Below are 25,232 nucleotides of genomic sequence, written 5' to 3'. Positions count from 1 at the left end.
CCACAGGATATATTCTCAGTCCCCCAATACACTTCCTATACACTCACAATTGTATAAGAAAATTTGGTTCTAAATACATCTACAAGTTAGAACATGACACAACTGCAGTGGGCAGATAATGAACAATGATGAGAGGGAGTACAGGAAGGAGATAGAGAACTTAGTAACATGGTGTCAGGACAACAGCCTCTCTCTCGGCGTCTGCAAAATTAGGGAGCTAGTTATCAACTTCAGGAAGCATGCCCCAAACAGTAAGACTGTTTATCCAAGAAGGCATGCCTTTATTTCCTTAGGAGACCTGAGGATATTCAGCGTGTGTCCGGAGACTCTTACAAACTTCTACAGATGCACCATAGAAAGCATAATGTTGGGTTGCATCACAGTTTGGTTTGGGTCCAGCTCTGCCCAAGACCACAGATAAATTGCAGAGTTATAGTTATAACCTATTCCATCCAGACTTACCACCATTGACTCCATCTACACCACGCTACCTCAGAAAAACTGCCAACATAATCAAAGACGTCCCGCCCTGGGCATTTCTTCTTCTCCCCACTCCCATCAGGCAGAAAATACAAAAGCTTGAAAGTTTCTTCCCCTCTGTTATCAGGCTTCTGAATGGTCTTTGTTTTAGCTGGGGTACTGCCTGAATCACCTCTATCCCATTTCAAAAATTGGACTTTATCTATAGAACTGATGTGCTGCAATATTGAGAACTACAATATATTCTGCATTCTATTTTCACCTTAGCTCTATCTATTGCACTTGAGTTTGACTTGATTGTATTTATGTATACTATTATCTGATTTGATTGGATTGCATGCAAAATGAAGCTTTTCACTGTTCCTCAGGATGCATGACAACAATAAATCTGAAGATTATTTTATTAATTTCCATCTCAGTTTCAATCTTGGATTGCACTCTGCAGGATTAGGCCAAACAACTAACAACAACTTCACCACTTCCATATTGGAAGACACTTGCACTGAAATTGCTGTCAGTATTGAGGGCGAATACCAGAGGTTTTGCCATAATTATAAGTCAAAAGTTCAGGCCACTGTTTTCTCCTGTTTCTAAACTTGCAAAACATCAAAGCAATCATTGCGAGTAAAATGTTGTCTCTTTGCACTTGGCTGCCTCACACTAAATCTGTTCAAGGAATAATAATTTTAAACCCTCATGATAATAACAGATCTACCGTTGATCACAAAGTTCCCGATCTTGGAGTGACCATTGTCTAAAGTCTCCATTTACCCGTTAAATTATGTAATGGAGCAGATTAGACAAGAAACATTAAGGGCAGGAGTCTGATGTGCGAGTTACAGGCCTTTCCGAAGTGTTTGTAGATCACTTGTGAATGGCTCCCCTGCTGATCCTATCCTGCTCTCTCTCTCCAGGCCTCTTTGCCACAACTTCATGAGCTTTGAACCAGTTTCTCCAGAGAGTGAATGTGGGTAAGATATTCCCAATTTCATCAAATGTCAATTCAGGCTAATTTTACACTAATCCTGCCTTTTATTCTCCCCAATTTCTCATCAACTCCCCTGGACTTTCGAACTCAACAAAACATAAAAGGCAAGTTAGAATGGCCAATTAATTTACCAACCTGCATGCCTTTTCTTGAATATATTGCTGTAGGTAGGCTCCTCTATGTCAGAGGTAGTTTTTGATGATTGACTTGCCAGTGTTGGTGTAAGCATCAAATAAATGACTCAACATAATCTGCATTTCATTAAGTCAATTAAATAATTGCAGTGTCACCTGCTGAGAGTGTATCCTGAATCATGAGTCAATTAACATATCTTTTCACTGAAATCATCTGGTATTGATTAAGCCCCCATGGATTCTTGATCCAGATTAATTGTTTTGAGAAGAATAGAAAAGGAGCCAGAGTACATAAAACCTAGCAAAAAAGCACAGGATTAAACGACAGCCTGCCTGGCCATTCATAGGCAATCTGCCCCAGGTCATATCTCCTCTTCTGTTCCGGTTACCCTTAACTCTCAGTACCTTGATCTTTCAAAAATGTCTCCACTTCTTTGATATACACCAATGATCTGGCCTCCACACACCTCAGAGTGGAGATGAGATCATTGGAGATATATAGAAGAATTCAGGATTTACCAGTCTGATAAACTGCTTGTCTATTTTGACTCTGTCTCCCATATAACAACCAATGCTCAATCCATATGAATACATTTCCTCAGGTATCATGGGTTTTCACCTGGTACACCAACCTTTTATGTGGTGCTTTGTAAAATGCTTTCTGAAACACACAATATGTATAGATTCCTCTGTATTGATACTGCTTGTTACAACCTCAAAGTACTCTAGCAAACCTGTCATTTATAATATTGATATAGTTTGATTACATAAAATGACTAGCTATTTCCTCCAGTACCTTTCCCAACAACACATTTTAATCTAACAGGTGTAATAGTTAGACACTTTTTGTTTGTGTGTTGAACAATAGTATCACTGTTGTGGATTACTGGCACATTTCTGCAACATTATGTGTTTTGAACAAACTTCAACCAATGGCTCCACCATCTCTGTAACTGCTTCCTTTAAAACGTCAGGTTCAAGTCACGGAACCAGGCAGCTTGTCTGTCTTTAGACCCATTAATTTTTTAGCACCTTGTCTCTTGCCTAAGTAAAATAACAACTTCTGACATACTGTTTTAAACAGATCCATCGGAAATGTTTGGGATATTTCATGAAGACTGATGCAATGTATTGATTTCATAGACAATAGTAGGGCCCTGGGGACCGTTGTACCACGTTAATTAGTATGGTCCTAGGAAATGTTGTAGAGCAGAAATATCTAGGATAACAGGTGCATGGTTCTCTGAAAGTGGCTTCACAGGTAGACAGGGTGGTAAAAAGGGTTTTGGTACATTGGCCTTCATCAGTCAGGGTATTGAGAATAGAAGTTGGGGCATTATGTCACAGTTGTATGAGACATTGTTGAGGCCATATTTGGAGTACTGTGTTCAGTTTTGGTCACTCTGCTGTAAGGATAGCATTAAGCTGGAAAGAGTTTAGAGGAGATTTACATGGGTGTCACTAGGACTCAAGGGACTGAACTATAGGGAAAGAATGTGCAGGCTAAGGCTTTATTCCTTGGAACTGAGGGGTGCTCTTATAAAGATGTATGAAATCGTAAGGAAAGCAGAGTCTTTTACACAGGGTAGGGGAATCAAGATCCTGAAGACATGTTTAAGGTGAGAGGGTCAAGGTTTAATAGGAAACTCGGGCATCTTTGTCACCTAGAGGGTGCCGGATATACCAGATGAGGTAGTTGTACCAGGTACTATAACAGCATTTACACATGTACATAGATAGGAAAGGTTTAGAGTGATATGGGCCAAACGTGGGCAAATGGAACCAGTTTAGATGGGGGCTTCTTAGTCAGCATGGATGAGTTAGGCCAAAGAGTCCGTTTCTGTGCTATATGATCTATGACTCAATAGGTTATATAACATTTCCTTAATTCCCATTATTAACTCATGATGTTTTGATATTACTTGTCAGTTTTTTTTTCATATCAATTTTCTTCCTCCTTATTATCTTTTCGTTTGTCACTGCTGGTTCTTGTGAAATTCCAAGTCCTTTGGTCTAACACTGGGCCTTGACAATTTGTATGCAAGTCTTTGCCTTAATATTTTCCCGAACCACTTTTGTTAACCACGGACGCTTCATCTTTCTCCTTAGAACTCTGTTTCTAATTGGGATCGTTTTCAGAAGGTACAGACACCTCTATACTCAATCCATTGTAATTGCCCTTATTTAAATGGAAGACATTGGTCATTGATCCCAGGTGTTAGCCCTCAAAATGTATCAGGAATTCCGCCATGCCATGGTCACTCCTCCCGAGGGGATCCTAACCCACATCTTTTATTAATCCTACCTCCATACACATGACCAAATCTAAAATAGTCTGTCCCCGTTTGGTTGTGCAAAATACTGTTCTCAGAAAAATCCCTGATACACTCCACCAATTCCTCCCAGTTTGATTAGTGTAATCAATGTACAAATTAAAATCACCCACTATAATTGCAGTGTCCTTCTTACATGGCTTTGCGTAGCAGACATTAGTTTACTGCTACTTTTTACTGGTGAGTGAATGCAAGCATTTTATTTGTATCATTAATTCAATCATGGAGAGATGGAAAATGTTCAGCACACAATTCCATTCATTGCATTAGTACTGGTCAGAAAAGAGCTATCCAGTCTAATCCAATCTACCAGTTCTTCAGGTCACGATTCTGGTTGTGGTTCACAATGTGGTTCAGTTTAAGGAGACGACCTTAAGTACACTAACTGTAGTTTATTAAACTTTTACTACCACCATCATCTATTCACTGTTCGATCTTAGTAGAAAAACATGTTCTGAGCCATTCTATGAAATCATTGACTCTATTGTTCTTTTCTCACAAGTTTCAATAGGAGAGCAACGTCAAGGCCAAAACCAGAGGCTTATATTAACTGAATATACTTTGATAATTCTCCTTTAAGTGGACAGATTTCCTAGAAGATATATTTTTGTTAACGGTACTTTATGGTTTCCTTTTACCAACATGTAAAGCAGTGCAGCAATCCTTTATTTTACTTCAAGACTCTTGAATTTTCTACTGTATTTTCTACATTCATAATTTTTGAAAACGAACAGCTGTTTTCTCGAAAACCACCAAATATGTTATTGATATGGCTTGCTGCAGAATCTACAATCAGCAATTCATGGGAGTCTGAGTTCCAAAACAAAAATATTGTTAATAATTTTTTACAAGGACAAGATGCACTGTGGTTAGAATTAAATTGTTGCAGATCGGGTGAGGACAGTACGAAATGTTATCAAATGTTTTAATTAGCATTGAGCAGCACATCAAAGGGTTGTGGTTTATTGGTAAATACACCAGGCAAATAGCATGCCTAAGAAATGTGTTATGGGTTTTGCCTGGGCATATGTCCATCCATTGTACTGCCCAGATGAGGTGCACAATTGGGATGTTTCATATCAAGGCTGATGCCAATGCAGTCTGCTGACAGGAGGATAAAATATATGTCGGAATCTGGGGGGGGGGGGGGGGGGTTGCACATTCACGAGAACAGGCCTTCCTCTTTGTGAGGGATCTCTAAAAACCCATCATAGAATGGTTAATAATGCAGCACACAGCTTCTTTGATGGCACAGAGAGACGCCACAAAAATTATTTCTACTTCTTTGTAGTCCCACAATTATAATGCTTCACCATTGATGTATTATTTGATTTTGCTTTATTATGAATGATTTTCAAGACACTAGCACATTTCAATATGTTCCATTTAGGACAAATATATATTTTCACTGTGCGCAGACAAGCCCCATATTGATGTGGCAGCTGCTGCTTGTGCTCCATGCTGTCACACTTAGACATCAAAGATGGCATGTGATCAAGCTCAGACTAAACAAACACCTTGATGCTGTAAGTATCCTGTTACCTGTTACTTTAATTCTCCATTCTACTATCTCCCTATCTTTGCCATCCCACACTATTCCAATGAAGCACTGTACCTCATCTTCCATTTAGGTGCTTTTTAAGCCCTTGGCATTCAATAATGAGTTTAACAACTTCAGTTCAACAGCCTTTCCTATTTATCTCTGGCCCAGCAAACTTGAATGTAATGTTATCCACCTGTAACATTAATTCCGTTTTTCTCCCTCGACAGATGTGGCCTGATTTGAGCATTTCCAGCATTTTCTTTCCTTTCAAATTTCTGGCAACTGCTGTGTTTTGCATCGCACAGTTCCAGCATGTTTTCTCTACAAACTTACACTCCTCTACATAAATAAGCTATGATTAACTCAACATTCACTTCTCTCTCTTAGGTGGCACTGAAAACAATCATGGCACCTAGAAAACCTTAATCTTCATCCTACCCAGATGTTTCCTCTGCTCTCTTCACTCTTCTCTCTGCCACTTCAAAAACTACTTTTGTTACTTTTTTCAGTTCTGATACTCATTGACCTGAGATTATTTCTGATATACTGAGTATTCCCAGACTTTGTTTTTAATAAAAATTTGGAGTTAATATACATTGGCTCAGGTAGCCTAAGAAATGCTTACTGTTCCATATGGAATAGCCTCTATGAAGCAATTTGAATGTACATGGGGTTAATATATAAAAGTAATAAATTGGGGATTCAGGCCTGAGTTGAGAAGAACTTTATATATGCAGAGGGTAATTCATTTTTGGAATTCTATACCCAAGAGGGCTATGAAGATTCATTCACTGAGAATATTCAAGGCAGATGGTGTGCAGGGAATCAATATGAGGGTTACTGACAGGAAATTGACATTGGGAAAATAGAGCAGTCAACCTAATATTGATGGCAGAGTGGATATGAGAGGCCAAATGCCTTACTACCAAAGATAATAGAGCAGAGCAAGATAGACCACTCGACCCTAAAAACCGTAGTATGTCATTTTAGTAGGCAGAAACTTTTAAAAAGAAAAATACCAAAAATCTGTTAATTGATAGATGAGATATATTCTGCATTTTTATGGTATCATCACACATACTGTTCCCCCAAAACACTGATTACACTACGAGAGGCATAGCGAACAGCTGGTTTTGCCTATTAAAATGGCGGCCGTTCTGCCCCTTTGCGTACACTTCAGGATAGGCAATTTTGACGGAGTGGTCCATCTTGCTCCTCTAGTATCTTTGCTTACTACTGCTTCAGTTTATTATGCAGCTATAATGCTGTTACTCTAAATTGTTACTAGCCTAATTGTCTAGTTTGTTACCACTGGTGTACATGAGAAACAGGTTGAGCCAATGTGCATGTGGGATAGAACAGGTTGCAGTAAATAAATGGTGAATGAAATTGAGATTGCTCTGAGAGGCTGCATAGACCAAGTGGCCTCCATCTATGTTATGGAAAATAAGGTCTGACAAGATAACAGGTATTCTTTGAAACTGCACAAGAAACTGCAGATGCTGGAATCGTAAGACACAAAATGCTGAAGTAACTCAACGGGTCAGGCTCATGTCTGAAGGGTCCCAACCTGAAACCTTATTGTGAGTAGTTTTGGGTGCTATACCTGAGGAATAAAGTGTTGGATTTGGAAAGGGTCCAGAGGAGATTTACAAGAATTATCCCAGGGATGAGGCCTGAGCTAAAGGGAGAAATTGGATAGGCTAGGACTTTATTCCTTGGAGTGCAGGAAGTGAGTGATGATCTTATAGAGCGGTATACAATCATGAGCGGTAGCGCAGCGGTAGAGTTGCTGCTTTACAGCGAATGCAGCGCCGGAGACTCAGGTTCGATCCTGACTACGGGTGCTGCACTGTAAGGAGTTTGTACGTTCTCCCCGTGACCTGCGTGGGTTTTCTCCGAGATCTTCGGTTTCCTCCCACACTCCAAAGACGTACAGGTATGTAGGTTAATTGGCTGGGTAAATGTAAAAATTGTCCCTAGTGGGTGTAGGATAGTGTTAATGTGCGGGGATCACTGGGCGGCACGGACTTGGAGGGCCGAAAAGGCCTGTTTCCGGCTGTATATATATGATATGATATGATATGAGGGGGATCGGGTGAATGCATAGAATCTTTTACCCAGAATAGGGGAATCAAGAACCAAAGGACATAGGTTCAAGATGAGTGGGGAACAATTTAATAGGAACACAAGGGGCAACTTTGTATATGGAGTGAGTTGCCAGAAGAGGTAGTTGAGGCAGATATTGTAACAACATTGAAAAGACATGGACAGATACACGGATAGGGAGGTTTAGAGGAATATGGGCCAAACGTGGCCAGGTTGGACTGGTGCAGATGGGGCAACTTGGTCGGCATGGACAAATTGGGCCGAAGGGCCTATTTCCGTGCTGTATGATTAAATGACTCAAAAAATAATTTTCACTGTGGAATCTTATTTTCATTGCAATAAACCCACACCACATTGCTTCACGGACACCAAAGCAATTTTATTGTAGGTGAATGGCAGTATTTCTGGAAGTACAGAAATGTAACATTTAAATGGAAGTCACACACTCATGTGAAGTAGCCTCCTAATCCAAACACATTTCACCAAATTACAAATGACAGAATCTCTTTCTTTCCATTAATATGAATCAAACGTCCTGGCAATCATGATAGCAGATGATTGTTGCTACAGCAACAGCTTATTAAATAGATTTTCTGTTGTAGTTTGCCAAACAAGGTGTAAACTCTGGGAAGTAACATATAAATGCAGAGTTTGTTATCGTCCTGAGATTTGTTTTTTTTTAAGCAAGAATAAATTCATTTTGAGAATCATGGTTTGGATTTATAGATGTATGCTCATAATTCTATGTGGATTATCCCATATTACGTCTCCTAGGTCAGAATTCATAGGTATAAGTGAGCAAATTGGAGGATCCAAATTTATTGCCTGGATTTCACAATATTTTTGTGGCAGTGGATGTTTTATGAAGTGCAAAATTACAGTAAATTGAGTAATTTACAATGGAAAATCCGTACAAAAAAAACAGGCCTGATTATGACATTTCCATTTTCTCAACTGACAGTAGCAATTCAAGAGAGCTGGTCTTTGGTAATTCACATTTAATTTTCTTTTGACTGGAGCTGTTCAAATGTTCAATTATGGTTAAATATTAATTTAAAATAAACAAGTTAATTTTTTTTAATTTCTTGAAAGTTTTTTAATAGGCTTTGACACTATGAATGTAGGAAATCTATTGAAAGTTTTGTCAGACTTGACAACTGGCAAGGAATTGCTTAACTAAACCTGTTTACTTTTTTGTGAACATGACTCTTTCAGTACCCTATTCCCATGCCTCTGTGGTGGGAGTTATCCATCTATATACTAAAACTCTTGTTTGTTTGTTCCTGAACGACAGCCAACACAGTACACGATAGCACGACAATTTTAGGCCCACCTTTGGTGCTAATGGAAGAAGTTTCATTATTTAAACCAAACTCATCTGAAATTTGTTTTAGATGCAACCAAGACGTGGGTACTTTTTTACACTCTACATGGGCATGTCAGAAGGTAACTCCTTTTTGGAAAGACCTAAAAAAAAAATTGGAACAATTGATGAATAAGATCATACCAATGGATTCAAGGTTGTTTTTATTGGGAGATACAAAAGGAATATTACCAAAGCTAATTTTAGATAAACATCAGGAAAGATTTCTCAAAATAGCAATGGCAGTAGCAAAAAAATGTGTAGCGGTCACTTGGAAAGATCAAAATGAAATAAGATTTGAAAGATGGTATGCAGAAATGCGTAGTTGTATCCCATTAGAAAAAGCAACGTATAATCTGAGAAATGGATATGACTTCTTCTTGAAGGTGTGGAACCCATTCATTTTAAAGCTAGGATTAAGAATTGGAAATATTTAAATTCAGGATTGTTTTGTTACCTTTAATAAGAATTTAATAAGAAATTACTCGGAAGTGACTTCCTCGGGACTCCAGGTTTCTCTCTTTCTCTCTTTCTTTTGCTTTTTCTTTTTCCTTCTTTTTAACTGGGGGGTGGGGGGAAGGGGGGGTGGGGGAGGGGAGAAAATACAGAACAATACGTGTATAATCGAAGTTATAATGTAGTTATTAATGTTTATTATGAAATGTAAAATGTATGAGTTCTGTTAAAACTTAAATAAAATATTAAAAAAAGAAAAAAGAAATCGGTGTTGTATTTTTAAAGTTATTCACATTTTTAAGTTTAAATCTATCTCCTAGGGAGGATAAAGGGGATTGAGGGGGGTGGAGGGGAAGGGGATCCACTTCAGGGCCGTTTTTACAGCATTATGGTCCCCCGGGCAAAGCAGTGTACTGGGGCCCCTACCGTTACTCTCCCCCACCCCCCTTTCCCTACCAGCCCCCCCCTGTCGTGCCGGCGAAAAGCACTTACCGAAAAGCACTTAGCGATGGACTTAGGGTGCTACATTGTTGCGAAAAGCACTTACAGATCGATGTGAGAAGCACTTAGGGATGGAAAATGTTGCGAAAAAAACACTTATTGAACCTACATTTTTAAAGTAGTATTTATTTATTGCAAGTCACTTAACATACACAGATCAGCATGGGGCCCCTATGCTCGTGGGGCCCCAAGCAAGTGCCCATCAGGCCCATGCGTTAAGACGGCCCTGGTCCACTTGGTCTTAGTATGTGAAAACCATGATGTTGTGTGTCACCACTGTGACATTCATTGAATAAGTGACTCAGAATCTACATGTTGGAGATAACATTCAGCTATAGCAAAATCTTTTTTTCAAAGTATTTGGAGCAGCTTGTGGTCAGTTCCAAAGCTGCCCAGTAAATAATGCAAATAATAGAAAAGTACCCTATTAGTGCAATGTTGAAGTGGTGCCGTGATTGTTCAATAATTGTGTAGGATGGAACTGCAGATGTTGGTTTCCGCCGAAGATAGACACAAAATGCTGCATCAACTCAGCGGGACAGGCAACATCTCTGGATAGAGGGAATGGGTGATGTTTCGGGTTGAGACCCTTCTTCAGTCTGATGGGTCTCAATCCGAAACGTCACCCATTTCTACCCAGAGATGCTGCTTGTCCGGCTGAGTTTCTCCAACATTTTGTGTCTATGTTCAATAATTGTAACTTTGTTATAATTTATGCTGGTTTGAGGAGAAATGAATGTTGTGCTAATAATGTTGTTGCCTCTTATCTAGCGCTGAAAGTCAAGGTAATATCAGGAACATTGTAATAACTTTGAAACGCTCCCATGACCTTATCAGAAAACACAGAACACTGAATAGGTCCTCATCCTACATTTAAAAGCTGCCTAAGCCAGGTGTGCACTATTTTTAACAGGACTGGTTTGACAATCTGACTGAATTCTGAAGCTATTCAAATGAGAACACACGTCCTGTCCTTCCTGAAAAGTTCTTTCCACCATCATTTGTATCTGATGTTTGACTGCTGGAATCCAGCATCAAATTATCAGTTCAGCAATCACATTAGTGAATCAGCCCACGAAACCTGCAGAGATATTCACAAACATCTCAAAGTCTATTAATATGTTTGACAGTAAGGAAGTGTGGGGGCATGGTTGTCAAAGAGTATTTTTATGTTGGGGGAAGTTGGTCATTTATGGAGGGGTGAATTTGAAATCTGCAGCCACTTGGAAGTCAAATGCCAGCTATTGGGCAGCACAGTGTTAGGGTTACTGCCTTATAACACTAGCCTGCTGGGTTTGATCCTGACTATGGGTGCTGTCTGGACGGAGTTAGTATATTCTCCCTGTGACCGCATGAGTTTTATCCTGGTGCTCTGGTTTCCTCCTACACTCCAAAGATGTAGTTTTGTACGTTAATTGACTTTTGTAAATTGTACCTTGTGTGTAGGCTAGTGCTAGTGTCTGGGGTGATTGGTGGTCAGCACGGGCTTGTTGGGCCAAAGAGCCTGTTTCCACACTGCACCTCTAAAGTTTAAACTTTAAACTATAACAACCATGTTTTAACTGCAGGTGAGTGCAGGTTGGGCCGCAGGGAATCTGGGTGGCTTGCTATTGTTTACTGCGTATGAGGTATGAGGTATCTTTGACTCTTCATCAGTTTGGTATCAAATTTTGTCTGATATCACTTTGGAAAGTACCTAGTTTATTTTCATTCAGAAAAATAAATGTTGTTGCTCAAACTAATAGCTCTAATTCCAGTCTGCAAATGCTGCAAAGTCATAATCCACTGTTATATTGTCTCTCCCTATTTTTTGTTTTTACGTGCAGCAAATAAAACCACTTGATACATCGCAGCTTTTATTTTACTCTCCCCTATGGTTATAGTTCAGCGAAATGAGATGCAAGTGAAAGTTTTATTTTTCTGTCATACTCAAAAAGGAATCCATGACTAATAGGACTAAAAAAAATAAAAGGGGTGCCAGACTGGAAAGGGAGAAAGCAAATAGACATAATTATGCTTGAAAAGACGTAAATATGCTTGAAAACAGTGGAATCTTATTTGTTAAGCCATTGCAGTAGAAATCATGAGTTTTTTAAATTTGGAGAAGGAAAATACTTAGGTGGAAAAAAATAATATCAGCCTTGTGCTTCGGTTTTACAGGAGAGGCAATTAATCACAATATTTTATTTAATTTTTCACATTTTCCTCCTAAATGCCATTCTTTTAACATCTAATGCTGCTTACATTTCTAATTTCCTTTTGATCTTCCCATACCAGATGTCTGGAATCTGATTTTAAAAAATCTAACTATCAATAGCTGATGACCATGGCAGCCTTGTGGACTGGGGCAGTATAAATTTAGTTCTTATTGGCTTAGAATTTGCTTTAGAAATGCAAAATATTGCCTTTAATGAAATCTTCTGTCAATCAACTCATGTATTTTCCTGTGATGATATCGCTATGATCTCAAATCAATCTGTAAAATGTATTGCTTTAACATTGGGTTAAATAATTAATAATTGTATTTTATTAAGGTTAGAGTAAACTTTTAAAAAATATGGTTGAGAACATGAATACTGAACTGTAATTTTACTTAAGATTTCATATCGAAGCATTGTAACTCATAGCATCAACAATAATTAAAAAACAACCCCTGGCAAAAATTACAGCCTAATGATTCACCCTCCATAATTTTGGTGTAGCACAGGAGGATTTTAGTAGGGTTCTGAAAAACAAAGAATGACGTCAACATTTGTAAATGTACAAGGTAGGGGAATTTTAGGAAGCATTAGTTGTGTAGAAGATACACTCTTGGAAACACATCCGGTTTGATGGCTGAAACTTAATTTCTAATAAAGCTTGTTCAACTATCTTTAAATAGTGCAATGTGACTAATTGAACATGCACAGAATATAAAAAATCTCCTACAAATACATAGACAAAAGTCACCTTTTCAAGAGAACAATACAAATAAAGGTACCTGGATAGTAGGCATAGATATTTCCAATTTATCTATGAATTACTGGACACTTATAGCACTCAAATTGCAAAACATTACTAATAATCAAAGGAAGATGCAGGCATAATGTACAAATAATCTCATTAAAAAAGTACTAATCTGAATATCAGCAAGTGTTTTAGATCATCAGTTAGCACATTGAGTATAGAAGTTGGGAGGTCAAGTTACAGTTGTACAATAATAATAATAATAATGTATTTTATTTATATAGCGCTTTTCATATACTCAGACGCTTTACAGAGATTTAGAGAACATAGGGAAATTAATAAATAGATAAATAAGTAAATAAATAAACGAACAGAGAAAGGAGACAGAAGGTGAGGTGACCTTCAGTGGTTGAAGGCAGTACTGAACAGGTGAGACTTCAGCGATGTTTTGAATGTGGTGAGTGTGGAGGAGTCTCTAACGTTTTGGGGTAGTGAGTTCCATAGGGTGGGAGCAGCGATGGAGAAAGCCCTGTCCCCCCAGGATCTGAGTTTGGTCCGGATGTGGGGGGATAGGAGATTGGCAGCAGCAGAGCGGAGGGTGCAGGTGGGAGTGTGCCTGTGGAGGAGGTCGGTCAGGTAGGATGGGGCCAGGTTATGGAGGGCTTTGTAGGTTATGAGGAGGATTTTGTACTGGATTCTCTGGGGGATGGGGAGCCAGTGGAGTTTATAAAGGACGGGGGTGATATGGTCACGGATCGGGGTGTGGGTGAGTAGACGGGCAGCGGAGTTTTGAATGTATTGAAGTTTATTGATGATTTTTGAGGGTGTGCCATAGAGGAGGCTGTTGCAGTAGTCCAGACGGGAGGTGATGAAGGCGTGGATGAGGGTTTCTGCAGCTGTGGAGGAGAGGGATGGACGGAGACGGGCAATGTTTTTGAGGTGGAAGAAGGCTGTCGTTGTGATGTGTTTGATGTGTTTGTCGAAGGAGAGGGCGTGATCAAAGATGATTCCAAGATTCCGGATGTGAGGTGAGGTGGATACTGGGAGACCATCAATGTTGAGGATGAAGTTTTGGGTGGATTTGGTGAGCGTTTTTGGACCAATGATGATGATTTCAGATTTGTTGCAATTGAGTTTGAGGAAATTTGATTGAAGCCAAGATTTTATTTCAGTGATGCAGTTTGTCAGTGTAGAGTGTGTGGTGGGGGAGATTGACTTGGTGGAGATGAGGAGCTGGATATCATCGGCGAAGCAGTGGAAGTTGAGACCATGACGGCGGATTAATTGACCAAGGGGGAACAGGTAGAGGATGAAGAGGAGGGGGCCAAGGACTGAGCCTTGGGGGACACCTTGGGGGAGGGGAGCGGTGGGGGATTTACAGTTGTTAATGGAGATGAACTGGTGTCTGTCAGAGAGGTAAGATTTGAACCAGGATAGGGCTGTGCCGGTGATGTTAAGGGAGGTTTCAAGTCGGGTGAGGAGAATGGAGTGATTTATGGTGTCAAAGGCGGCGCTGAGGTCAAGTAGGATGAGGATGTTGAGGTTGCCAGCGTCGGAGGAGAGGAGAATGTCGTTTGTGATTTTGAGGAGCGCAGTTTCAGTACAGTGGTTTGAGCGGAATCCGGATTGGAAAGTTTCATACAGGTTATTGGTAGAGAGGTGGTATTTGAGTTGGGAAGCTACAGCACGTTCCAAAACTTTGGACAGAAAGGGTAGGTTGGAGATTGGTCTGAAGTTGTTTACAAGACATTGGTGAGACCACATTTAGAGTATTGTGTTCAGTTTTGGTCACCCTGTTAAAGGAAAGATAATGTTAAGCTGGAAAGGGTGCAGAAAAGATTTACAAGGATATTACCAGGACTCAAGAACCTGAGCTATAAGAGGTTGAGCAGGCTAGGAATTTATTCCTTAGAGTACAAGAAGATGAGGGATGATCTTATTGAGGTATACAAGATCATGAGAGAAGTAGATATAGAGTAAATGTAGAGAGTCTTTTACCCAGAGATGGGGAAATTGAGAACCGGGGGACATAGGTTTAAGACAAGGGGGGAAAGATTTAATAGGAACCTGAGGGGCAACGTTTTTTTTAACGCAAAGGGTGGTGGGTGTATGGATGAGCTGCCGGAGGAGGTAGTTGAGGCAGGTACTATCACAATGTTTAAGAAACATTTAGACGGATACATGGATAGGATAGGTTTCGAGGGATATAGGCCAAAAGCAGGGAGGTGGGGACTTGTGTAGATGGAGGTTGTTGGTTGGCATGGGCAAGATGGCCCATGGGACCTGTTTTCGCGCTGTATGACTCCATTAATTTACGTAACACTTGTGTATTGTTGTACATGGCTTGGAATGAGAAATGAAAATAAGATTTAAGTATTAGTCAAATAGATATTGGGAAAGAAAAGCCAATTGGAAAGAAAGCAACAGCATCTGAATTTAGAGTTTTTATAGAGAATTTAGAATGGACGAAGAGCAGAGAAAAACAGCAGTAAGGTAGCAAGAGAGGGTATAGCATTGTAGAAATAAAGTGTACAAAAGGAGATACGGAAAAAAACCCAATTCTTTGTCAAGATACATATAAACCTACAGCTAAGGGCAATTTAATTAACATGACACAAACATTAATGACATCTTTTTCATTTATGTGGTCTTTTCTGATCTGTTGCTATAACTAATCAATTTAACAGCTTTAGTTGCTCATTTGTATTGTTTACCCAAGATTTGTATCAAAGCTACATAAGAGTATCTGGAACTACCACACAACCATACCTCCTAATAAGAAGCAGATTCATTATTAGCAGCACCAAGGCTGCACTGTCACCTTATTTTAAGCAGTTCCAAATGCTTATAAACGTTAAAGTCATTTACCTCTTGATTTTTGTAAGTTACTTCTGCTAAACATTGTTGGAGGTGGGAGAAAATGTTTTTAGAGAGCTTAAGTAATATTAGTAGAGATCAGTGCTTCTTATGTAGACAAAAAGGTTCTGGTACACAAATACCAGTTCACTTGACTATTGGCTACTATATGTCAATCTAGTTTGTATGGGACATGTATCGTCATAAAAAAGCAAAATTCTGAATAAACTGTTAAGAAGTTTCCTTGTATTGATGGTTTTAATCACACTAATATCCCATATTAGTATCAAGGAAAACAATGATAAACCATATATCACTGAAACAAATCAGTTTTTTTTGAGACTCTCTTCAATCAAGCAATAAACAATTCTTAAGGTTTGCTTCCCTCGCACAATTTGGGATACATTGAATTATTTTTGGAAGTAAATTCATACAATCACATACAAGCCAAAATATCGTTGCCATTAAATTAAAGTCAACCTGCTGAAAAGCAAATATATTTATTAAGCACTTTACTATACATAAGAATTTTTTGCTCAATATAATACAAGAAATAAAATAAAATCTTACAATGCAAAATTCAATGTACATTTAAGCTATTTACAACCAAATACAAAACCAAATGTTTGAAGTGTAAATCTAACTAACTGAAATACTGTTAAGTGATTATTTGAATAAACACAGATTTGCATGTCAAAGCAAAATTGGATAAAAGATGATAGACACATAGAACTCAAATACTGCCTGGAGTTAAAGATAGAAGAGTAGGGTTTGGGGGTTCCACAGATGTTTTTCATCCAAATGATATATGAATAACCGTAGGCATTTTCCCCAAAGAATCAAATAGGTGGCTAAACTAGTAAATGAAAGATTCGGAGTCTGGTTCCAGTCAAGAGTCTGACTACAAGAATAGATTCAATTTTTTGAATCTTTATGCTTTCATACTTTAAACAATTTACTCATCAACCCCAATCCACTTGACTGGAACTACTGGGAATTTGAAGTAAGGATGAAACAGGAATCGGAAGAAACAGAGATTTGGAATTTTTCACTTTACAGTATTTACATAGAAACATTAAAAATGGTATTTCTAATGAGTTCAAACCAAAATATGAATTCAAACACCCTTTCTGAAAATCTTAGCACCTTATGTATCAAGCTGTAGCTATTATCTAACCAGAATGGTTCTTCGAGATATTTAAAAAAACTTAAATAGTAATAAAGGCCGCAGGCATTATTTTAACTTTTAAGCACTCTTGGTGTAATAAAACACAAAGAAGAACCAAAATGAATCTGTGTTTATTACTGTTTCACTGAACCAAGGGTTCAATTTTGGATTCTGTGGTGTAATGGCACATGATAAAGCTTGAAGAGCCAAAGTCAACACTTTCAAAATCTGAAACTGCAGTCTTTATATATTGATCAAAGAGAATAGTCCCACAGGGACAAAAATATTGTATTAGAATATAAACGTCCAACTTTTCTCCCAAGAGGCTACACCTAATTCTAATCTACAGGACATAAATTGATCCCCCTTTGGAATCAGTATTGTCTAAGTATCGACATGCAATACACCACAGTAGTCCTGCCATCAATACCTTCAACACCTTACAGTGACACACCTTTTAATCCACACAAAAAACCACAAACAAATAGCAAGCAATTCTCTTTTCCGTCGTACATGTTACACAGCTGGTTATCGGATATCCTTTTGTCAAAATGGGAAAGAAAACTGTATATAAAAATCACTGTGTATCCTTGAACACCATTACATTTTATACATCCACCTTAAATTCATTACAACGAAAACAAACTTCTTTCCAAAATCATGGTTGCCCTTTGTTTGGCATGTTTTCATGAATACATTGATGCATAATGAGAAAAGAAAATAAATATGAGACCAACTCATTCCAGTATCATTTTCATTTCATGTGGATATCATGATTATGAAATCAACTTCTTAAATAATTTAAAGGAGAGATAGGACAAAAACTTCATGTGTAATCATGGTACGAATTCAAATAAGAGCTCATAGCATTTGGCTGAGCATATTTTGCTACAATCTGCAGCCCACTTCAGAACTACATCATCGGGAATGCATTGTTTTCACATACAGCCTTCGTTTTCTCTCAAACTGAACCTATTTTAAATTGCATCTGCCTTCTTATCTCTCCCCATGCAACAAAAAATAACTATAATTGTTTGAGCATTATATAATGGTTTGTCTTTATGAAACTATAATGTACACAAATATATAAAGCATATATATATGTATATGGTTATATTTAAAGAGCAAAACTTGGGTACGGATAAAATAGTTTTTAATGAAACTTTATAATAGTAGTAAAACGTCACTTCTGCTGCTTTCATTGAGTAAAGGTGCTTTCAAAACTGATATAGAATAACTTCATAACCAGGCCAGTTCCACCGAGGGTGCAGTTACTTTAGTGCCTTTGGGTTGCTGGCAGCAAAGGATGATGGGGATGCCGCACTTCAATGAAATCCATTCTGCCATATCTGGAAAAATTGAACAATGTACATATTAAAATATATTTGCATATATTAATGCTAAGGATCATTTTGAATTCATGCAGGTATCACAAAATGCTGGGCTAGGCAGCATCTCAGGAGAGAAGGAGTGGGAGACGTTTCGGGTCGAGACCCTCCTTCTGATTGAATTCATGCATGTTAGTAATTAATTCTTTCCATTAAATTAAATAATAGTAATTAATTTCATGATAACTTCCATTTTATAAATATTGCAGTTATTCATTGGTACCCCTGCCAATAAACCTATCTTCATATAAGTTGTGAAACAGTAAACTCTCTGACAAAGAACCATTGGAACGAAATATGATCCCAGTGCTCACACATTTTAAAGCAATGTTCACTGGATAGCAGCTATTTTTTTATTATTTTAAGCAAAACTTTCCCCAAAGTCGTACATAGTATGCTATTTTGTATCACATTTGAAGGTGAGCTAATATTCAGAGTTTCGAACATGGGGTTTGTTTGACTGTTTGGCAGAATTCCAAAGTGACAGCAAATTAACCAATCCAGTCAAGAGAAACTAAACATTTATGAATATGATGTAGAAAGGAACTGCAGATGCTGGTTTACACCGAAGATAGACACAAAATGCTGGAGTAACTCAGCGGATATGGCAGCATCTCTGGAGAAAAGGAATAGGTGACTTTTCAGATTAAGACCTTCAAACTGAGCGTCAGGGGAGAAGGAAACTAGAGATATGAAGAGGTACAAAGAACTAATGAATGAAAGGTATGCAAAAGGATAAATCAAAGCCAGCAACAATGATCAAGGAAAGGTGGAACCCACAATAGTCCATTGTTGGTTGTGGAGAAGGTGATAACGAGTGAAAGTAACGAGTGAAACTAAACTCTAGGGTGGGGGAGGGACAGTGAGAGAGAGGGAATGCAAGGGTGACTTGAAGTTAGACAAATCAACAGTCATACTGCTGGGTTGTAAATGACATAAGTGAAATATGAGGTGCTGTTCCTCCAATTTGCATTTGGCCTCACTTTGACAGTGCAGGAGGCCCAGAACAGAAAGAAAGAATGGCTATCTAAAATTGTTGAATTCAACATGGTTTGTAATATACCTGGCCATTAGATATCGTGCTATTCATCGGGCTTATGTTAGGCTTGATAGGAACAGTGTAAGATTGGTTATTTGTATTTGGTGCTGATCCCTGGATTTTTCTTGGAATTACTGTGCGATTAATATTATGTCCACCAAACTACATAAACAGAATCCACACTGCAATTCAGGAAGTAATCTCTTATTCTTTTTCCTCTTTTACCATTTCTGTACCATCTTCATTGCTCAGCTCTTCAGCATGAGAATAAAGCAGATACGTCTATGACGTTATCCACATTCATCTCAAGCTGAAGTTGAGTATCATTTTACATTTCCTCAGAAATCATGAACATTGTTCGGGTAATGTTTCTTCATATACCATTCATATTTGTTTGCTTGACCTCAGCCAGAGGAGCTGCAATATTCTTCACTTGCAAAATTTCCTTAATGTGTTGTTTCTGCTACATCAATTTCTTTTAATAGCTTGAGAAAATGTCTTACATAGTATAAAGGTGCAATCATGGTACATTGGCTGGAGAAAATCATCCAAAAATGCAGGATGCCTGGGAGTATAATCGAGAACCAATAACATATTAAATAGCAAATTCTTAGATGTACAGTATCTCCCCATGCCAGGAACAACCAACTGGTTCATAAACTATCCTTAAAAAATGGCTGTTATTCAAGCCATTCTGTGGGACTTCCAGATGACCAGAAGAGATGCCATCTAAATTACTTTACGAACTTGAGGTTTCTCGAATAAACAAGTAAATGTTATTTTAGCAAACTCCCACAGTATTTCTATAAGCAATAAGGTCAACAAAGACTCCCAACTCGAAATGCCACTGTTCATTTCTATCTGCAGATGATGCCTGACCTGCTCAGTTTCTCCAGCAGTATGTTTTTTTGTTCAAGATTCCTGCATCAGCAGTCTTTTGTCTCCAGGATCTGTCTCTCTTTTCCTGCTTTCTGACCTGGAGCAGTCTTTTCTTCCCTTGCAATATACGTACATTCAATATCCATTTTCAATATAATCCAGTCTTATCTACTTTGAACTCAGGTTCAGCACAATAATCCCCCTCCCCATTTACCAGAGCCAAAGCATCAGGAAATGTATTCACTGCTGCCTAGTCTGCACTTGTGACACTTTAATATTATGCTTTCCCCTCCAAAATGTTATGCAAATTAGCCCTTGCTTTACTTCTGTTAAATCATTCTCTACTTGCAACACATTCTTCACTTTCATTACTAAGCTTTTGCTTCAAATCTTTGAATAGGCACTTTTTCTTGATTAATTATCAGGCTAAAGGAAATTCTGCATTGATTTTGAACAATAAGCCAAATCACCAATGGTTCAAACCACTGCAATGCTTTGTAACGATTGCAACCTGCATCAGGGCCAATCCTTTAATGTGCTCAAAAATGCACGCTTTGTCCTTTATGATGATGGTACCTTGCACTGAACAATTCAAACACAAAGTGTTCGCCAATTTTCAATGGTGTTTTTTCCTTTTCTTGTTGGTTAATTTTAATTTTACTCACCATTGTGATCGTTTTCCTTTTCTTAAATGCACAGCCATCACATCTATCATTTTTTACTTGAGGTATGATAATTGCAAAATGTACTGCACAGTACATGTGCATTTGCAAAGAATCACAAACAGTACTCTCAAGGCGACAACTTCAAGAGAACTGGTGTGGCAGCAGGTTCAAGTTGTGTTCCCAACAAGTCATGGAATCATAGAGCCATACAGCATGGTCACAGGCAGTTTGGCCCAACTCATCCATGCCGATGAAGATGCCCATCTGAACTAGTCCAATTTGCCTGCCTTTCGCCTATATCCCTCTAAACCTTTTCTATCATGTACCTCTCCAAAAGTTATTTAAATGCTGTTATCGTATCTACCTTAACTGCCTCCTCTGGCAGCCCGTTCCAGAAACCCACCATCCTCTAAGTTGCCCCTCTTGTTTTTGATTCCCCTACCTGGGTAAACGACTCCATGCAGTCACCTATCTATTACTCTAATGATTATGTGCTCTCATTCACCCAATGCGGAAAGGAAACTGCTGCTTGTAGAAATGAACGTGTGATCGGAAGTCAGACTTTTGAATGTAGGGGAGCTTGCTCGCACCATACGCTCTTCAAGTGCTTGCAGGGCTGTTACACAGGGTCCAGCCACTCAATATCCAGGAACAACAGGAACTTAGATGCAGTCCGTCCCCAGGTAGCCTTTGCATTGGATGCACCAAGCTTCAGTGTATATGTCAGTACATATTCCTGTAGTCCTAAATGTGCCAAGCAGCAGCATTTACTTATTGATATCTCATTGTACGAGAAGACCACCAGATTTTTGGAAGGCCAGTATACACCTTTCACCGACTAGATGATCTTCCAGCAGTAGCAGTACGAGGGTAAACTAGCCAATAATATAAAGGAGGATAGCAAAAGTTTTTTTAGGTACGTGAAGAGGAAAAAAATAGTCAAGGCAAATGTGGGTCCCTTGAAGACAGAAGCAGGGGAATTTATTATGGGGAACAAAGAAATGGCAGACGAGTTAAACCGTTACTTTGGATCTGTCTTCACTGAGGAAGATACACACAATCTCCCAAATGTTCTAGGGGCCGGATAACCTAGGTTGATGGAGGAACTGAAGGAAATCCACATTAGGCAGGAAATGGTTTTGGGTAGACTGATGGGACTGAAGACTGATAAATCCCCAGGGCCTGATGGTCTGCATCCCAGGGTACTTAAGGAGGTGGCTCTAGAAATAGTGGAAGCATTGGAGATCATTTTTCAATGTTCTATAGATTCAGGATCAGTTCCTGTGGATTGGAGGATAGCAAATGTTATCCCACTTTTTAAGAAAGGAGGGAGAGAGAAAACGGGTAACTATAGACCAGCTAGTCTGACATCAGTGGTGGGGAAGATGCTGGAGTCAATTATAAAAGACGAAATTGCTGAGCATTTGGATAGCAGTAACGGGATCATTCCGAGTCAGCATGGATTTACGAAGGGGAAATCATGCTTGACAAATCTACTGGACTTTTTTGAGGATGTAACTAGGAAAAGTGACAGGGGAGAGTCAGTGGATGTGGTGTACCTCGACTTTCAGAAAGCCTTCGACAAGGTCCCACATAGGAGATTAGTGGGCAAAATTAGGGCACATGGTATTGGGGGTAGGGTACTGACATGGATAGAAAATTGGTTGACAGACAGAAAGCAAAGAGTGGGGATAAATGGGTCCCTTTCGGAATGGCAGGCAGTGACCAGTGGGGTACTGCAAGGTTCGGTGCTGGGACCCCAGCTATTTACGATATACATTAATGACTTAGACGAAGGGATTAAAAGTACCATTAGCAAATTTGCAGATGATACTAAGCTGAGGGGTAGTGTGAATTGTGAGGAAGATGCAATAAGGCTGCAGGGTGACTTGGACAGGTTGTGTGAGTGGGCGGATACATGGCAGATGCAGTTTAATGTAGATAAGTGTGAGGTTATTCACTTTGGAAGTAAGAATAGAAAGGCAGATTATTATCTGAATGGTGTCAAGTTAGGAGGAGGGGGAGTTCAACGAGATCTGGGTGTCCTAGTGCATCAGTCAATGAAAGGAAGCATGCAGGTACAGCAGGCAGTGAAGAAAGCCAATGGAATGTTGGCCTTCGTAACAAGAGGAGTTGAGTATAGGAGCAAAGAGGTCCTTCTACAGTTGTACCGGGCCCTGGTGAGACCGCACCTGGAGTACTCTGTGCAGTTTTGGTCTCCAAATTTGAGGAAGGATATTCTTGCTATGGAGGGCGTGCAGCGTAGGTTCACTAGGTTAATTCCCGGAATGGCGGGACTGTCGTATGTTGAAAGGCTGGAGCGATTAGGCTTGTATACACTGGAATTTAGAAGGATGAGGGGGGATCTTATTGAAACATATAAGATAATTAGGGGATTGGACACATTAGAGGCAGGAAACATGTTCCCAATGTTGGGGGAGTCCAGAATAAGGGGCCACAGTTTAAGAATAAGGGGTAGGCCATTTAGAACGGAGATGAGGAAGAACTTTTTCAGTCAGAGAGTGGTGAAGGTGTGGAATTCTCTGCCTCAGAAGGCAGTGGAGGCCAGTTCATTGGATGCTTTCAAGAGAGAGCTGGATAGAGCTCTTAAGGATAGCGGAGTGAAGGGGTATGGGGAGAAGGCAGGAACGGGGTACTGATTGAGAGTGATCAGCCATGATCGCATTGAATGGCGGTGCTGGCTCGAAGGGCTGAATGGCCTACTCCTGCACCTATTGTCTATTGTCTATAGCTTTACCTCAGTAATCATCCACAAGAACAACCCACAGATCAGGTAGTCCTTGTTATGCAGCTACTCAGAATGAATCTCAAACAAGGACTCTTGCATCCTTTTCCAGATCTTCTTTGCAAAGTCTATAAAGAGTTGGGCAATTTTCTAATTTTCATTGTAGCTGTCTTAGGAGTCACAAGGATTTGTGCAGGAAGGATCTGATAAAGAGGGCCTCTCACTGCTAGCCAAGCAAGATTTTGGTGCTTTTTGTGAGTTCTGGGGTTGCGACATTCTGTCAAATGGTTTTGACAAATTGCCTGGGAAGCTCTTCCACTGGATTCAGCGCCTTCCCCCCACAGAGCCTGCAGCATATTCTGTGCTGCTCCCTGCTTCATCACTTTGTGGTCAAGATGTTTGACTGATGGAACTTTCCTACGAAATTCAGGTAGGGTGGCTAATTGAAATGAATGGAATATTGAGCAGCAACAAGGTCAGGCTAATCCTCTAGAACACCACATACAGGTAGAACTTCAGCATTCTGTAACACTTGATGTTTACGTATTTAGGTTCCATGCACAGCTTGATGCAGCTACAAAAAAAAGGAGTCTATCAGGATAAGGCCAATATTCCCCCTTCCCCGACATTATTTGAGGATATGTGCATTGTGACATTTTATGCGTGTTCCATCTTGGATCTCCAGATGAAATGGAAGATGTCTGCCAAGGTAGAGAAATGTGGTATCGCCCATACCTACGCCATGTACAGCAACACTAAGATCACTCATACCTGACACCATTCTTGCTTGCCATCATGAGGGAGCACTGCTCCCATGCTCTTAATTTTTATTGATCTTCCAACTCCATTCCAATCATTTTTACTATATACCCCAGCTCCTTCGAACTAGATCCCCAGAAACAAGGAACTGCAGATGCTAGTTAATACACAAAACGACACAAAGTGCTGGAATAACTCAGTGGGTCAGGCAGCATCTCTGGAGAACATGGATAGATCGAGACCTTCTTCAGTCACTCCCAGCACCTTCAGGTAAGTCATACTTGACGGAAAAGGGAATGAAGGATCAGTCAGGCCAGTTGCCAAAAAGCATGGCCTCACTTTTGCAGCAGTTGACTCTACCCCGTATCCTCCATCCACCCCCAAAGGTCAGCTTGCCCTCTGCAGAACACTAACAATAACAGTCTATGATGAGACTATGTCCCATATCTAAGGAACAACATCTCACTGAAAGTAGACATCAATGGTGAAATTCTTCACCATCTTAAGAAAGGCTTTGATTTCTGATGGAACAGGTTGTTTGAAGGTAATGATCTCAAACCCAGCATAAAAATGATATGGTCTAGTCAGCATCAGCAAATTGTCCTTCTATATGTCTTTGAGACTTAGATCATGTATAGCAGGCCCCTCAGCATTGGAGAGATGGCACCAATGCCATCTACAAATTCTCTGGTAGGCTAATCAAACCAGGTTCAGAATCCTCTTCCAGTCCAACATTTTAAGCTTCAAGGCTCTTATTACATTAATTTAGCAATTGCACTCCCCAAAATAATTGCACAAAACAGAGCCACTCACTTTATCTATGTCTAATGGCCTGAAATTTCTTGGGAGTGTTGTTTGCCCCTCGTGCATCCTGTGCCT

The 25,232-nt window shown here is 39.4% G+C and overlaps 1 protein-coding gene across 1 annotated transcript in view; it reads right to left on the bottom strand.

Moving 5' to 3' along the window:
• Positions 1-16,357: 16,357 nt before the first annotated feature.
• The window catches only part of ankrd50 (ankyrin repeat domain 50), a 101,426-nt gene continuing 92,551 nt past the window's right edge, over positions 16,358-25,232 (bottom strand). The window contains exon 4 of the mRNA XM_078405383.1: positions 16,358-18,226. The gene's annotated coding sequence lies outside the window, so the exon portion shown is untranslated. The remainder of the gene's footprint in view (positions 18,227-25,232) is intronic.

This window comes from Rhinoraja longicauda, chromosome 1, assembly GCF_053455715.1.
Source record: "Rhinoraja longicauda isolate Sanriku21f chromosome 1, sRhiLon1.1, whole genome shotgun sequence".
NCBI classification, from domain to species: Eukaryota; Metazoa; Chordata; class Chondrichthyes; order Rajiformes; family Arhynchobatidae; genus Rhinoraja; species Rhinoraja longicauda.
This window is presented reverse-complemented; position numbering and strand designations above follow the sequence as displayed.